Source organism: Sceloporus occidentalis, unplaced genomic scaffold (genome assembly GCF_023333645.1).
Source record: "Sceloporus occidentalis isolate IW3139 unplaced genomic scaffold, rSceOcc1.0.p SCAF_1, whole genome shotgun sequence".
Taxonomy (NCBI): Eukaryota; Metazoa; Chordata; class Lepidosauria; order Squamata; family Phrynosomatidae; genus Sceloporus; species Sceloporus occidentalis.
In genome coordinates this window covers 269,663,806-269,680,739 of record NW_028316981.1, presented here as the reverse complement: position 1 = coordinate 269,680,739, position 16,934 = coordinate 269,663,806, and the positions used below count along the sequence as shown (strand labels likewise).

At 43.2% G+C, this 16,934-nt stretch overlaps 1 protein-coding gene across 8 annotated transcripts in view; it reads right to left on the bottom strand.

Annotated features, from left to right (window-relative positions):
- The window catches only part of MEF2C (myocyte enhancer factor 2C), a 222,369-nt gene that overhangs the window by 193,729 nt on the left and 11,706 nt on the right, over positions 1 to 16,934 (bottom strand). For 2 of the 8 annotated variants that reach the window (XM_089493437.1, XM_089493446.1), the window contains exons 2-3: positions 9,893 to 9,990; positions 9,768 to 9,804 (exon numbers count right to left, since the gene is read on the bottom strand). The gene's annotated coding sequence lies outside the window, so the exon portion shown is untranslated. Of the gene's footprint in view, positions 1 to 339; positions 723 to 2,726; positions 2,966 to 9,767; positions 9,805 to 9,892; positions 9,991 to 16,934 lie in introns of those variants that run through there. The other 6 variants (XM_089493421.1, XM_089493430.1, XM_089493460.1 and 3 more) reach the window with 3 other exon arrangements.

Genomic DNA, 16,934 nt, shown 5'->3' with positions numbered 1-16,934 from the left:
CAAGCTGCATCCTCACTGCAGAAATAATCCAGTTCGACACCACTTTCAACTGCCACGGCTCCAGCCCTTTAACTGCTCTGGCTCAAGGCTGTGGCATCCTGGGAGCTGTAGTTTTGGTGAGCGCTATGTAGCCTTCTCCAGGGTTTAGAGAGCTCTGGCCCCTCATTAAACTATACATCCCAGGAATCCACGGCATGGAGCCGTGGCAGTTCAAGCCGGTGTCACACCGGATGATTCCCGCCTTAAGGACTGCGGCCCCAGCTGAGCGAAGAGCCAAAAGAGAGAAAGAGAGAGAGAGCATCTCCTTGACTTCTGGCTTGGAATGGCACGTGTACTTACATTGCAAACGCTGAGATGATCAGGCTAGTCCTTGAGAGAGAGAGAGAGAGAGAGAGAGAGAGAGGTTTTCTGTTTTTCTTCTTCTTCTCCTCCTCCCTTCTTTAAGGACGAGAGGGGAACAGAGACACTGAAGAGATTGGGAAGAGAAAGAAAAGGAAGAAGGAGGAGAAGAAGAGGAGGAGGAGGAGGAGGGGGAAAAAAATAAAGCGAGCCTCCAGTTCTTCCCGTCTTCTTATAAGATGTTCACCAGCTGCTTCCACGCGGAGCCTGTGCGCACACCTCTCTCTCTCACACTCTCTTACTCTTTCTCTCTCTCACACACACAAACACACACGCAACCTTGCCAATCAATCCAAGGAGCAGCAGCAGCAGCAGCAACCCAGGAGTCTAGCCAGGAGCTTGAAGCGCGGAAAGAGGAGGAGGAGGAGGAGGAGGAGGCGAAAGTGGCCTTGGCGGCGCTGGTCGGGTTCAAAGTGAGCGGACTCGTCCCGAAGGCGTCCAGGGAGGAAGGGGCAGGAGGCGGATTGGAGAAGAACAGCTCACTACTGCCTTTGCAACGTCGCCGGTCTCGGGACTCAGGGAGGAAGGAAGGAAAGGAGGAGGGGAGAAAGAGAGAGAGAAAGAGAGAAAGGCAGGGAAAGGAGGATTCAAAACTACACGCCAGGCGCTGCGTCTCTTCTTCCTGTTCTTCCCCCCTCCCCTTCTTCTTCTTCTTCTTCCTCCTCCTCTTCTCTCTTCTTTCTCTCCCTCCTTCCCCCAATCACAAACGAATGACTCTGTCTGTCTGTCTATCTTTCTTTCTCTCTCTTTCTCTCTGTGTGTCTTTTTCAGAGCTGGAGAAATAATCAGTTTCCCTCTTGCAAAAAGAGAACAGAAAAAGGAGGGAGGAGGCGGGATCACATCCTCGAGAAAGAATGAAAAGAGAGAACAGACACGCAAGAGGAGAATCATAGACTCATAGAGACCCCAAGGGCCCTGCTCCAGTCCAACCCCCTTCTGCCATGCAGGAACTCTCAATCAAAGCATCCCCTGTGGCAGATGGCTATCCAGCCTCTGCTTCAAGACCTCCAAAGAAGGAGACTCCACTACCCTCCGAGGAGGAAGGAGTGTGTCCCACTGTCCTAAGAGAAGGGCGACTCGGGAGGGTGGTTGCAAAGGAGGCCCCAGGGTCCCCCCCCCCCACTTTCTCTCTCTCTCTTTCTCCCCCCCCTCTCTCGCCCCCTCCCCTCCTTCCCTCCCCCGGAGTCTCGGCGAGATTGATAAACGACTCCCCTCCCCTCCTTTTAATTATGGATCTGCTCAGCGGAATAAATCACCCCACATCAAGGCACCTCAATCAAGGCACTTTTTAAATGATAATTGCATCTCGGCTGAATCAATCTTGCCAGGCCTGACATTTGGCTAATTTTAAAACGGGCGGGAGGGGGGAGAGAGAAGGTTGCCCTGGAGTGTGGGGGTGTTGGGACTAGGGCAGAGGCCGAGCGCAGGGTCTTCTGGATGGGAGAAGGGAGAAGGGCATCTGCCCCAAGGGACCCCAACCGCTGAGGAACACACACACACACACACACACAGAGCTCTCTTCCTTGCAACTGTATCCTGATGGGAAGCTTGTCACTTTTTAGCGATCGCAGCTACAAGGAGGAGGAGGAGATCCACGCGGCTTCTCCTCTTGACAGACCCACGCGAGAAAGGGATGGGAGCCAAGGGAGAGGGAGGATCCGCGGGAGGGTGGGTGGCCCACGGCTGGAACCGTCCGCAGTGAACTCTTTGGGGACAGAAAAGGTTGCCCACCCCAAGCGCCGGGGCTGGGGCTACAAAGTTAAGGAAGGAAAGGGAGGGGGGGGTTAATAATCATCATACATAAGCATCATCATCTCCCCAGTGGCAGAGGTTTGCCTCTGCCGGTGCTGCCAGGGAACGCAATCAGCTGCGTCCGCACTGGAGGACTAATCCGGGTTGAGTTCGCGTTCCCTGCCCTGGCTCCAGGCGATGGAATTTTAAGGTGCCCCAACAAACGACCATTCCCCAAATTCCATCGACTGGAGCCACGGCAAGGGACGCGAACTCAACCCGGATTAGTCCTCCAGTGCGGACGCAGCCACCCCAACTTTTCCCGTCACTTTGGAAACATGTCCCCCTCCCCACTCCGCCCTCGGTGCGATGCCAGGCATGAGACGGGTGTATTTTTAACCTCGGTCCCTGACATTTTCCCTTTCCTTCCTTCCTTCCTTCCTTCCTTCCTTCCTTCCCTCCCTCCCTCGGGCTTTTTCCCCTTCCGACTCTTCCCCCTCCCTCCCTCCCTCTCTCTCCCCGAAGCCCTCTCCTTCTTCCCTCCTTCAGCGAGGGGCTCCCCAACAGCCCCCCAGAAAAGGGCTTCGCTTACTTACCCCACAAGGCGCCGGAGGGGACTCTTCCCGGGGGAATGTACCAAAGTTTTAAGGGAAAATGCGCACAGAGCCGGGCTTTTTGCGAGGGGAAGGCTGGAGAGAGAAAGCCACTCTTCTCCCTTCCTTCCTTCCTTCCTTCTTGGCTCTGATAAACCCTCTCACAGCCTCCCAGTTCGCTCCCTTAATTTCGCGCGGTTCAAGCGGGGCCCTCACCAACTTATCGCCTCAGCTTTTTGGGCGGGAAGAGTTTTCTGAAGCAGCCAAATAGCCACTTCTCTCTCTCTCTCTCTCTCTTCCCCCCCGCCCCCGTTTCCTACAGCATGCCCTCATAAGGCGAAACCCACACGTGGTTGTGGTTGTTGGGTGCCTTCAAGTCGTTTCCGACTTATGGCAACCCCTAAGGCTGGCCATAACATCATGGGGTTTTCTTGGCAAGTTTTTTCAGAGGGATTTTTTGCCATTGCCTTCCACCTGAGGCTGAGAGAATGTGACTTGCCCAAGGTCACCTCAGTGGGTTTCATGGCCATGCAGGGATTAGAATTGTAGAGTTGGAAGAGAACAGAAGGGCCATCCTGTCCAACCCCATTCTACCATGCAGGAAATCACAATCAAAGCACACCCAACAGATGGCCATCCAACCTCTGTTTAAAGATTGGATTGGAACCCTATTCTCCAGAGTCATAGGCCAACACTCAAACCACTACACCACACTGGCTCTCATACTGCTATATTCACGTTGCTGTTGTGTGTCAAATCATTTTTTACTTATGGCGACCCTAATGTTGTACCCACACACTATTGCTGTGTGCACCTTCAAGTCGTTTCTGACTTATGGTGACCCTAAGAACCTATCATGAAGTTTTCTTGGCGAGATTTGTTCAGAGGAGTTTATCAGACAAGGGAAATTGGAAGTATAATCCAATGGCAATCCAAATGCAAACATGGGCTTTAACGTTATTGCATGATAGACTACCACACGCAATTTCGGGCAATGGCAAGATATTTTCAGGCAATGAGAAGTCAGTCTGAACACAATTCGAATTCACGTAAATTTGCTCAACTAGCGAAGTCATGTGAATGCATTCTCGCCTCACTTTCTTTTCATTCAAAATTAAGATAAATTCCTCCTGTGTGATAAACTCCATTGCCACCTTCTCAGGATGAGAGAGTGTGACTTGCCCAAGGTCCCCCAGTGGGTTTCATGGCTAAGCTAGGAATCAAAGCCTGGTCTCTATGCAGTCCAGCACTCAAACCACTATGCCACATTGCCACATACCCAGCCGTTAAGTCCCTTTTTGACTTATGTCTGAGTAGATGACCCATTCAGAGGTTTTCACTGACACTTTAGAAAAGGGGGCACTCTTTTCCATTCTTTTTGCTTAGAAGTGATCCTTGCAGAACAAGGAAAGCCCACAGGGCCCTCACTCTGTCCCCATGCCATCCCATTCAGGTCCATGGTTGGCCTGTTTAGCACTTCTTGAGTTTGGCATTTGCTTTTCCTATTTGTTGAAGAGGAGGCAGTCTAGTTAAGGGGGTCATAGCTCAAACCAGTATTTTTAAAGAGTAATAGTATTATATAAATTTAATTAATCTATATCCCACCTTTCCCCAAATGTGGAACCCAATGGCGACTCATCGTAAAATGACAAATTTGTTGCCGTTGTGTGCCTACAAGTTGTTTCTGACAGATGGCAACCCTACGGTGAACCTATCAAGATTTCTTCAGTGGAGATTTGCCACTGCCTTCCCCGAGGCTGAGAGAATGTGACTTGCCCAAGGTCACACAGAGGATTTCGTGGCCAAATGGGGAATTGAACCCTGGTCTCTAGAGTTGTAGCCAACACTCAAACCACTATGCCATGTTGGCTCTCACAACAGGGAAGGCAAATGTTTTTTAAAAAATTGTATTAATAACATTATTTTAAATCAGCTTAAAAGGCAGCTGAACATGATGATGATGGTGGTGGTGGTGGTGATGGTGATAAAATTATGGTGGGGTGTTTTCCCTCTGGCGTGGGTATTATTTTTCCTTAACATTCACAACAATGGGTAACTAGGTTAGTGGGGGAAGTAGAAGAAATAAAGAACAAGTTAAATCTAAATGTTACAGTGTGACAATACTTTATTTATTTACAGTCCTTTTGTCCCACCCCATAGTTCTGAGGAGCTGACAGTAAAATCAAGTGGAGCTATTTAAAATACAATCCTCAAATACTTTTATGGAAGTTGACTAAAATGTTGCAAAATAGTGAGCAAGCATCACATTTCCCCCCCAGAATTTTTCAAGGAAAGAAAGCACAGGGGAGAAAAAGATGGGCTCTGTGAAAAGCTAAAGTTTACTTTTGACAGAGATCTTTCCTTTTCTCCTTTTTTTCTCTTTCCCCATTTTTGTTCCTTTAACACAGAGACTGAAGAAGAGTTCTAAGGGACTCAGTTCACTGATGTGAGATGTTTTAGTTGATCTTATGGTTTTGTTACTTTTCTTCTAGAGGACTAATAAAGCTACCTGTTTTTTTAAAAATGAAAATATATTTAACACATTATATCTCATTAAATATTTCCATAGTCAATCCCTCATGCTCAGTCATGGAAACCCACTGGATAACCTTGGGCAAGTCACACACTCTCAGCCCTAGAGAAAGGCAACAGCAAACCTCAGCTGAACAATTCTTGCCAAGAAAAGTTTAGAATAGAGCCTACATAATTTAGAGTCAGCTTGAAGGCAAGGAAGAACAAGAAAATGGAAGGATAGATGGAGGGAGGGAAAATGAAGCACTTTTGGTTCCCTGACATCCTGACAGTTCTATGCTAGTTCCCTCCCATGTGATCAGTGGGAGGGACAGCAGCCTCAGTCCCCTGCACCATTCCCAGTTCCCTCCTGATCTACTCCTGAATCCCAAAATACAGGAATGATTTCTATGTATTTAATGGACACCTGAGATATGCACACATATAAAAGTCTGCAAATCTAAAAAAAATAGTGTCTACTAATCCCAATCAATATGGCAAGTGATGCTCTGGATGAGAATTTGTAGTCTAGCACATCAGAATAGATAGAAGCTGCTGTACGGGAATCACTGTATGTTTCACTTAGTTCACTATGCAGTCAAAATTAAGTATTACAAGGGCCTTAGGAGCAAAACAGACCAGCAGTAAGCACTAAGTTGGGGACGGCATCTAAATGTGGCTCTGACGATGCCCCCACACCACAGGGGAGCCACACGGCTGACCACATGTGTGGCAGCTTCACGGCGTTTCACTGGCATGGCATTTACATGCACCATGTAAACGCAACAAAATCTGTGGTGGCAGTGGCAAGGGCACCCTTTTGGGGCCCAAAAAATACTGGCTAGGGTGTGCGGCATGCAGTTGCTCTGGCCCCAATCCAGCGCTCAAAGGAGCGGTGTGGCGCCACCCCTTTAGGCTGTCTGTTTCAGCCATTAATCTCCCATGCAAGCAGGCCCATTGCTCAGTAATGCACTGCACAGTCACTTGGTGGAATGTGATAAGCTGCCTCATTAAAAAAAACAAACCACTCCACTTGACAGTACGCGATAGTGTTATTTCATCTCTGATAGCTGTTCATATATTAAATTAATTACTAATTAGTTAGAACTTTACTGCATGAGAAGATAAAGTAGAAACAGAGCTGGAGAATAGCTCTGTTTCCCCATGCCTTATTGCATGATGTTGTAGTGTTCCAGTTCTCTTCCCACAGGAGACAGTTGTCAAAGTGTGTCTTTATTCTAGCTGGAAAAAAGTGTTTGACAAAAGACTATTATAACTGTCTGCTCTGGGAGTAGAACTGAAGCACCATGACATCATGCAATAAGATAAGTTTCCAGCTTCATTTCAGCTTTCAAGTTCATTCAAAAGTCACAGGAGAGGAAGTGATGATGTGATTTAATCTCAGGGCATAAAGTTCCCCGAAATTTGGATTAAAGGTCCTATTCATGCTACACTTGCTTTTGTTTCATTTGTGTATCAATTTCTTGGGGAAAGATAATTTTGAAGATACTCGACAACAGACATGGTAGTTAGTAGAGTGGACCCTTGGTATCCACTGGAATTTGGTTTCAGGACCTCCCATGGATATCAAAATCTGTGGATGCACAAGTCCTGTTAAATACAATGGCATAGTAAAATGGCAACCTTTATACAAAATGGCAAAATCAAGGTTTCCTTTTTGGATTTTATATATTTTAAAAATATTTTCAAGCCGTGAGTGGCTGAATCCATGGATGCAGAGGGCCAACTGTAGCTTCTCCCCCCCCCCCCCCCAAAATGCAGAGATAATCATTAGCTGAGTGAAATAGAATCACAAAGATTGGAAAAGTAGTTTCTGGACTACAGACTTAGCCATACTTGATTGAGGTTTTGAGGAGCTATAGTTCAAAAAATAACCTTTTCAGGATCTTAGAATCACTTTTCAATGGAGCCTTAGCTACAATATATTGCAACTACAGATGTAGAATAAATTTGTCACACCAGCATTTTTGTACAAATCAAATTAATTTGGATGTGCCAAACCTGTATGCAAAAACCTGCAAACTTTTCACAATTTGCATAAAAATGTGTATATTAAAGGAAAGTGCATGCCAATTACACATATTAAGGGAAACTATTCACAGAGTGCAATATATTAGGAAAAAATGTTTGAAAAAAGCCTAGGAAAGCTCAAGGGGGAGGGGCACTATAGGTATACACAAAGCTGTGTACAGTAGCAAAAATGCATACAAAACAGATATACAGATTTTCATGGAGAGTTTTTTAAAAGTAATTTTCCCCCCTGTGTTTGAGTGCACAAATGAGCTAAAGCCAACTTGCAATCTAGGGGATGAGAAATTCAGTCAGTCAGAAATCTGTACTTTTACCCATCTCTAATTATGATGAGCAAACTAGAAAAATGCTAATCAGTTTTTTTTGGGGGGACATAGGTGGGAAGGTGCACTCTTCTCCTCCTTCCTGGCGAAAGAAGAGGGTGTTTTTTCCCAGTGCATGTTCCTATACCAAGGCAAAGTCGGTTCCTTATCTGTGAAACAGATACTGGACTTTGTTGAGATAAGGTATGCACATTGGATAATCCCTGTAAAGTTCACACTAAAACATGGGTTGGATTTGCTACCCACTGACATGGGAGACAACAGCCCCCAATGACCAATTCTGAAAGAAGCAATGGAATACAATGGAAGTAAGCCATTTGATCTTGGAGTCTATTTTCATGTCAACAGATCCAAGATCAATCAAAGTCCCATCCAGGAGGCTAATTGCAGGCTCTGGGTACTGGGAAAATGAAGCATCTAGGATATAGCAAGATAGCAGTATCTGAGGGAAAGACAGCATTTTTAAAATCTTTACCTATCCTCTTGATATTTTTCTAAACAGAGGACACAAAATAGCTTGGCAGGAGATAGAAATGGCAGTTGGGATTTGTAAAAACAAAGCATATGAAAGTGAAGCAAGCAAAAATCTAGAGTAGTGGGAAAAGGTGAAACCTCAAAGGCAGCCATCTCAGTTTGACAGGGCAAAGTTCAGCATTACTTTGACTCAATACCCTGAAATCAGAGAATGACGATGCCCAGAGAAATATATGCAGTGGCTTCATATGTCCTGTGCACCATCTGCATATTTAGGTTATTAGGGACTAAGCTTTATATAGAGATGACCTTATACTGAGGACTCATACTCAAGTAGTTTGTGCCAGTATTATTTTTCAATCAGAGCAAATATCTTCAGAGCAAAGAATAAGACACCTCTAACTCCATCTTTCTTTTTGAAAGGTCTTTCAGTCCTTCACAAATACATTCTGTAGCAGCCAAATCATTTCCTTTATTCTCGAAACTCGGTAACATTTTAGAAGACAAATAAAAATAGCTCTTACACACCTGTAGAATCTTCCTGTGTCATTTAGCATTCAGTATAATTTACACTGAAACACCATCACCTCCAGACCATATTTTAAAAACATGTGTTACAAACAGCCAATAATTGGCAGCAAATCCCCTTTGGATTTCTTCCAGAAAGGTAATATTAAGGGTTCCTGTTAGGCACAGGCCTGCTGGCAACAGGAAACAGAAAATCTTGCACCATTTTCCAGCCCTCCACCTGAAACTTACATCGGAATTAAACAAAAAATGCACAACAGGAGGCGTAATTATTGGAATAATCAACCCTTCCATAACCTTACCAAGGGCTGAGGTGTAGCCAAGTGTCTTTTTCTCTTACAAGTATGATTATTTCATGGGGAGCTCAGTTAACATCCCCTTCCAGTAATTATCCAAGTTCTTTTTTTCTTTTTCTTTTTCAATTTGGAATGATAGTCAAAAATGTTTATTTCTTTCAAAGAAATGAGCCTGCCAATTTACATCGTAGAAGTGACATTTAAATTATAGAGAGCCTGGGTTATATTGCAAATAACCCCACTATTTCGGCAACCTAATCCTGAGGTGGTGTGGTTTCCATTTTCTGTTCCGATTCTGACCCCACCCTACTCCTCCCTTTGCTCCTCTCTACCACAGTCCTGTCTTAAAAGAGCAGTTCACTAAAGCACTTCTTCCTATATCTGTCTGCTTTTAAGCTTGGCCCATGCTGGGTACAGCTCTTGAAGTAAGCTTTAGGGGAAAAAAAAACATATTTTAAAGGGAGCTGGGGCGGTTGCCACAGCAACCCACCCTGGGAGGAACCAAGGCTATAGATTGATCTACCCCACAAGATTATTCAACAATACTGTATTTGTTCTCCAGTCATTCAGAATATTCTTTCAATCCATATTGCTCTTATAATTGCATATAACATATAAATTCCTAAAATCTCATTATAATAGGATGTAGATTCCAGGAGGGTAATTTAAATATTTCATAATCCATAGGGGAGAATGAAAATATATATAATTTCTTGTGAAATGAATTAATTGTAAAAGATATTTTCAAAAGCAGGTGCTGAAAGGTGACATGTGAATATTAAATACAGTGGCATGCCATGGCTGAAACGGTATAATGTACAATAAGTAGTGATTAGAGGAAACCTTTGTTACTGGTATACCTTTTAGTACACACAACTGCAGAGTTTATCTTGAGTCCTAAATCAAAAAAGAAAGAGAGTAATAAATTGAGCTTTTTGTCATGCCAAATGATGGAAATAAATAAATAAAAAAGAATAACACTCACCACATACCCCCTCTTTATGTTCAAATCATCCGCCTTTTGTTCTTTACTTAATCTGTTCCATGGTAGTTACTTCACAGTTTACAACTCTTAGCCGGCACCTTGAATGTTTAAAAGCACAACAGTAAAACATTATTAAAATGTAGGTTTCTATTAGTGTACTAAATAATGTAAAAACCCCTGAAAATAACAGTTCCAGTAAAGCTTTAGGCAAGTAGTTGATACCACTTTGAAACTATACATTATAAATCACCATTAAAAATAAAGCATTTTCCATGAATTCCATTTCAATTATATCTTGCAGATGCTGAATTATCATAATAGTGAGCTACACAAAGTCTGAAATACCAGACTGAACAAAATGTACACATGTGAGATATTTTATGCTTGCTGCAATTTGCTAAACACATTATTTCATGCTGAATAAATACACATATAATTTTAAACTATATATTGTGTTCAGTACATACGGAACAGATACTTAATGCTCAACATATTAGGCCAGAGGGATTATGGCCACACCACAGGTAACAAATATAAAAGAAAGATGGAAAAAATGTCCTCAGTCAGTATAGTAGCATTTCTTTTTTAGTATTACTATTGTGTGCTCCAGCAACAGGAGCAGAGAATCAGAAGCAAAGAAAATCAGACAATCCCTTGCTCCAGGGGGTGGGCAAAAGTTAAGTTTGGATATACTGGCAGACCTCTCAATGCTTTGCAACACATCGGCAAGGATTACTTGACCCTCCTTTTTGTCAAATAGAATAAGCAACAAAATGACTCCTTCTTACTCTTTTGTCCTAAACTGCACTGCTGAAACGAAGAATGCTTGGAGTGACCTGGGATGTATTTTTATGCAAAGGGATTATGAACTTCTCTTGCTTCTGTTATTCAGGATAAATTCTTGGACTGAGTATTAACTTAAGTGCATGTCTCTTGCACCTGGCTCCACTTGATGAATATTAGGGTCCTGGTCTAAACCAAGTATATCCCAGAAACCTGAACTTTGCCTGCCAGAATCCTATTGGCTACAGAACTTCCATTTTGTGGATACGCTTTGCTTGTATTTATTGTTATTCATTTTCAGTTATAAAGGAAGATGTTTCTGATCTAAAGTAATTCCACCTCCTAATAACTGAGACACAGGCATTGATGGCCATTCAGAATTACAGTGGATGGAGAGTCACCAAAATCAACCAGGCTTTCACTGTCGTAGCTTCCTTTCATTATGGGCCATTGTAAATGTGTTTCTCAATTAAGCAAAATTATTGTCCCTTTCTCCAGCTTTTCTATAACATGTCACTTGGTGGAAAATTAGAAATAGGCCTAGATTAATGGCTTGTGATAATGGGTGCAGGGATAGGCCAACAAGTGACCCAAAATAGAGTAGCTGTTTGAGTGTTGGACTACAAGAGAATCCCTCTTCAGCCATGGATACCGACTGGGTGACCCTGGGCAAGTCACACTCTCTCAGTCTCAGAGGAAGGCAAAGGCAACCCCCCCCCCCCCAACAAACTGTGCAAAGAAAGCCTTGTGATAGGTTTACCTTAAGGTTGTCATGAAGCCGGAAATGACTTGAAGGCACACAACAACAAATGATGACAAATATAGCCAGCAAGCTGCATATAACTCCAAGGATGATGATGTTGTTGATGATTATTATTATTGTAACATTCATTTTTTTGGGGGATAACATTTATGTGCAGAAAATGCTGTTTTCTTTGCAGAAATGTTGCTTTTTGTAGAAAGAAAATCCACATGCTTGCTTTCTGGCACAGAACAAGTAATGAACTGTGAATAGTCCTTGGATACTGTGCAGTTTTCAATAACTTTCTCCCAGCAAGGAGAAAAATGGAAAAATTATTTGTTCTTGCCTGCAAGAACAACATTTACAAAGATTTACAACCACACTGAAGACTGACAAATTTGTTATATTGTCTCATGGGACAATACATTTACTAGTTTTTAAGGTGCCATGGGACTTTCTGTTGTTATTACAGTAAACTTCCATTATTGTCCTCACATAGAAGCTAGAGGAAGTGGAGAGTATAAATACACATACACCCTGACAGTGTTCGGTGTGTGTGGGCGGGAGAGGTGTTCATGCCACAGCTTCAAAATGAATCCCTCCCCCTGCTTGGACCACAGGTGATGGGTGGCATACACTAGACACATTTTATTAACTGAACTGCATTTTGCTTGAGGTAATATTTTATTATTTTTGTAACTCTACAGCTCTGTGGGAACAACCCAGGCTTTGCAAGCAGAAGAGGTTCAGTCTATAGGTGAGAACTGGAAAGACTCCAGCTTGAAAACCTTCAGAGTGGCTACCTGTCAGTATGGACATTACAAGAGCTTTGGCATTATTGTAAAGTTCTAATCCCTTCTATGTTCCTCCCTCACAAAATGTATTGATGTGTTGCTCATAGTATTCCTGAAAAAAACATGCAACGCTGTGTAAAAATGTTGAGAAGAAGCCATTCCACATAAAAAATAGTATTGCTTAATTGAATCTAAAAGTCTATGCCCTAAATCAGGTGTAGGCAACCTTTTTGAGCTGGGGTTGCTGTCCCTCAGACAACTGGGGGGCCGAAGCCAAAAAATAAATAATTAAATATTTTTTTTTTTAAAAAAAATAAATATATAAATAAACCAGGACAAACGTAGGACAAAATTTTCAAATGGAAGACACTTTTTTTAAAAAAATGGAGGACACGCAAAAAAAAATGCTGATTTTTTAAAAAATGTTAATATAAATGCATGTTTCTGAGGCTTCTATAGACAATTGCCCCCCAAAGGCCCCGGCGGCAATCGGCGGCAGGACCGGGCCAGGGGCCAGTCCCAAGGCCTTGCCGGGCCACGTCCAGCCCGTGGGCCGCAGGTTGCCTACCCCTGCCCTAAATCGTACTGCTAGTCTCAATGTGTGTGTGTGTGTGTTAACTGCCTTCACATTGGATTCGACTTATGATGAATCTGTGAATGAAAGGTAGCCCTACTCTGGTCTTGCAGCCTCAGGACTGTGGCTTTCTTGATTGAATCCTTCCATTTGGAATACACCCTTCTTCTTTTCTTACTGCCTTCTGCCTTACCAAACCTTACTGTCTTTTCTAGTGAGTAATGGCTTCTCATGATATAGCCAAAGCACAACAGCCTCGATTTAGTCATTTTGGTGTCTAGGGAGAGTTCAGGCTTGATTTGTTCTAGGACCCATTTATTTGTCTTTTCAGCAGAATTCTTCTCCAACACCACATCTCAAATGAGTTGATTTTCTTCCTAACAGATTTTTTCACCATCCAGCTCTCATACCCATATATAGTGATAGGAAATACAATGGCAAGGGCATTCCTAACATTAATATTCAGTTAAATATCTTTGCACCTCAATATTTTGTCTAATTTAATAGTATACTTACTGAATTAATGTATTTACACTTACATAAATTTCATTCTTCCATTGGTCCCCTCCAACTGGATTAGTATTTGGATTGATTCCCTTGTCTACCTAGATCCAATGCCCATTATGTCAGAATATGCCAATTGTTGCAGCCCTGCCTTTTAAAAAATAAACTATTGCTGTGTTCTGCTTTGCTTGTTCTTTTGTACTTCACCTCCTCCGCAGGGGAGGCCACTTGAAAGGCTTGCAACTTAACTAATTCCTCCTACATTTTGATGCAGTTGTACAGACACAGAGTAGGCACAGAAGTAATCTAGGTGCAGGGAGGTGTGTAGGCATGGCCATTTCCACAGGGTGGTTGGTCTTTGAATATTCTGGCATGCCCAGAAACTTCTAAGCACATCCTGAAATACTGAGAGGGTTAAGTTCTGGCTTTTCCTATCCTTCTGTGGTGTAGGTGGGGAATCATGAGTCCATGGAGTGGGGTGGGAATGGAATTAGGTATTATGTGTTATATGGAAGATTCAAGAACCAGTGTCAAAAAGAGGCTTAGTTGAGGGTGGTGGAAGTACCTTATTTTTCTTCCCACTTTAAGATAACTTTGCATAGACTAAGAAATCAGAGTCAACTCTATATACCCTATTTCATCAGCAAGCAAAAACAGTTTTATTCAGGCAGGCTTTTAATATATATAATCATGGGGTAACTTTTATATGAGGTGTTTGTTATATGAGATGGGTACTGTAGTTTTTAATATATGCAATTTTTAATTGTTTTTATTTGATTTTTTGTTTTTTGTTTTTATTGTAATGTCTTTTTAACGTGTTTTTATTTGTGAGACACCTTGAGTCCCTTTCTGGGAGAAAGGTGGCATAAATATGAAATAGATAAACAAATACAATAAATATTCTTTTAGATCAATGTCTCAGGGATGGGCAACTGTTCTCTAGACATTGTTGAACTACAACTCAAATCAGCGCTATCACACACAGTACAGGGGTTTCTAAATCACAAAATGTAGAGTTCAGCTGCATCCAGAGGGCCGTAGGTTGCTAGCTTCTGGGTCCCTTTCACACTACATTATTATAGCACTATGATGATGCCTTTTTGAACTGATGCCACTCTTTGAATCCTGGGTTTTTTATTTTGGTGAGATAGTAGGGCTCCCTCAGGCAGAGAATTCTAAATATCTCTCTCTAAACTGCAAATGAGAGCTGGTGTAGTGCAGTGGTCTGAGAGTTACTCTAGGCTTCCAGGGTTCAAATTGCCACTGAGCCATGGAAACCCACTGGGTGACCTTGGGCAAGTCACACACTCTCAGCCTCAATAGCAACCCCGCCCCACCCCTGAGCAAATGTTGCCAAGAGAGCTGCATGATAAGTTCTCTTTAGGATTGCCGTGGCCTAAAACACACTGGAGAAATAATTCATTTTGAGACTTCTTTAATTGCTCTGTCTCAATGCTAGGCAAGTCTGGGAACTATAGTCTTGTGAGACATTGAGCCTTCTCTGTCAGAGAGCTCTGGGGCCACAATAAACCACAATTCCCAGGATTCCCTAGCATTGGGCCAGGGCAGTTAAAGCAGTTCTGAACTGCATTATTTCTGCAGGGTCTTTTTGGATTCCATAGGATGTTGCCGCTGCAGTTAAAGTGGAATCATAGTGCTATAAGTGTGAAATGGCCCCTACACACATATAGAATGGGCAATAGAAAATGGTATCTTTTGTTAAAAATGAACCCTCAACACACATTTGTATGTGTGTTTGCATGTAAGGCTGTTCTTTGGGAATGAGGGAATAATGTCACATGGGTGTGCATTGGGGGGAACCAGAGTGCTGTTGGTTTTGGCTCCTGAAGAAACACAGCAGAACATGGCTGAAACATGACATGTTGGATTCCGTGTGTGCAAGAGTGTGCTGGTATCCATACGCCTGTCTCCATCTGTCAGTGGAACCACAGACCCTCAGCTCAGAGGATGGCAATGGGAAACCTCCTCTGAAGAAACTTCCCAAGTAAACCCTCTTCTGAGAGGTTTTCCTTAGGATCCCCCCAAGTCCCAAATGACTTGAAGGCACACGACAAGAGCAGCAAGACTGTTGCTGGCAGTGGACTGTTAACAGTAGCATGGCAGGCAGGCATCCCACAGGAAAAGCTGTCTCCCAGGGCTGGAAAGGCATTGGATTTCTGATGCCTTGCTAAATGAAGGCAGGGCAGCGGTGAAAGGCAGGAGACCAATAGACAACTCTACACATTATTCCCCTGAGCAGCAAAATTGTTGTTGTTGTTGTGTGCCTTCAAGTCCCTTCCAACTAGCACTAGGTTTTCTTGGCAAACCCTCCACGGTTTTTCACCAACCTTGATTTAGTGGCCAAGCCCCAAGAGGAAGGTTTTCTATGATTCTATGACTATAAATCCTTCTTTCAAAAGGTGGAAATCGCACAGATGGGGCTGCCATTTCTCGTCGGCCCCTGGCACTGTTTGAAGGCTGTCATGCTTCAGAGAAAGCCTTGGAGAGGCAGAGGCGATGCTGGCACTTTGGGCTTTTCCTCTCCCTTCTTCAAATCCACCCCTTCCACCAGGTTAATTGGCGGGGCCTCTCTCTCTCTCTCTCTCTCTCTTTCTGGAGGCATCCGCACTGAAGGATTAATCCAGTTCGACACCGCTTTAACTGCCAGAAATCTGAGATGTGTAGCTCAGGGAGGCACCAGAGCTGTCTGCCCGACCAGGCTGAGCAGCTCCCCAAACTATAAACCTCAGATTCTCGGTAGGAGATAGTCATGGCCATTAAAGCAGTTAAGAACTGCATTAATTCTGCAGTTTCCTTTGGGCCGCAACAAACAACCATTCTCAGAATTCCATAGCATGGAGCCATGGCACAGAAAGCGGTGCCAGACCGGATTACTTCTGCAGTGCGGATGCAGCGAAATACCATTTAAGGCTCTCTCCGGTTGTTCTCTTTCTCCTCCTACGCGGGATAGATCAGATCTCAGCTTTCGACTGCCCGAACAGCTGCAGGCAGCTTTTCAGGCAAATGGAAAGGAGCAGGGTTTGGGGGATAGTCTTTCTTTCTTTCTTTCTTTCTTTCTTTCTTTCTTTCTTTCTTCCTTTTCCTTTTCCTTTTCCTTCCTTTTCCTTTTCCTTTTCCTTCCTTTTCCTTTTCCTTTTAATTTAAAGCAGCACACGCAGGCTGTGACAACAGCGAGAACAGCTGATCTGCCTGGCTGTGGATGCGAGTGGATCCAGCCTGTTCCAGAAGAGATTTATTTGTTAAAATAATAATAATAATAATAATAATAATAATAATAATAATAATAATAAAGTATTTCATGTTATTTGGTGGCTACAGGGAGGAATAGCTTTAGGCAGCATCCCAATCTGTGTTTAAAAGTTTCTAAAAGTTCGCCTCTGAAATGTTTTTCCCCCAGGGATCCTCAGTTCAGAAGTGGATTGCAGTCTGGGAGATTGAGAAGCTATATATTTTTCATAGCTATAGATAGATAGATAGATAGATAGATAGATAGATAGATAGATAGATAGATAAAATTCCAGCAAGCTACCAGTATCATTTTGCAAGCATGTAGTGATGATGGGATTCTGTCTCTCCTCATCCCTTCTTATGCAAACCTCCCACCCAAATGTTTGCTTATTTCAC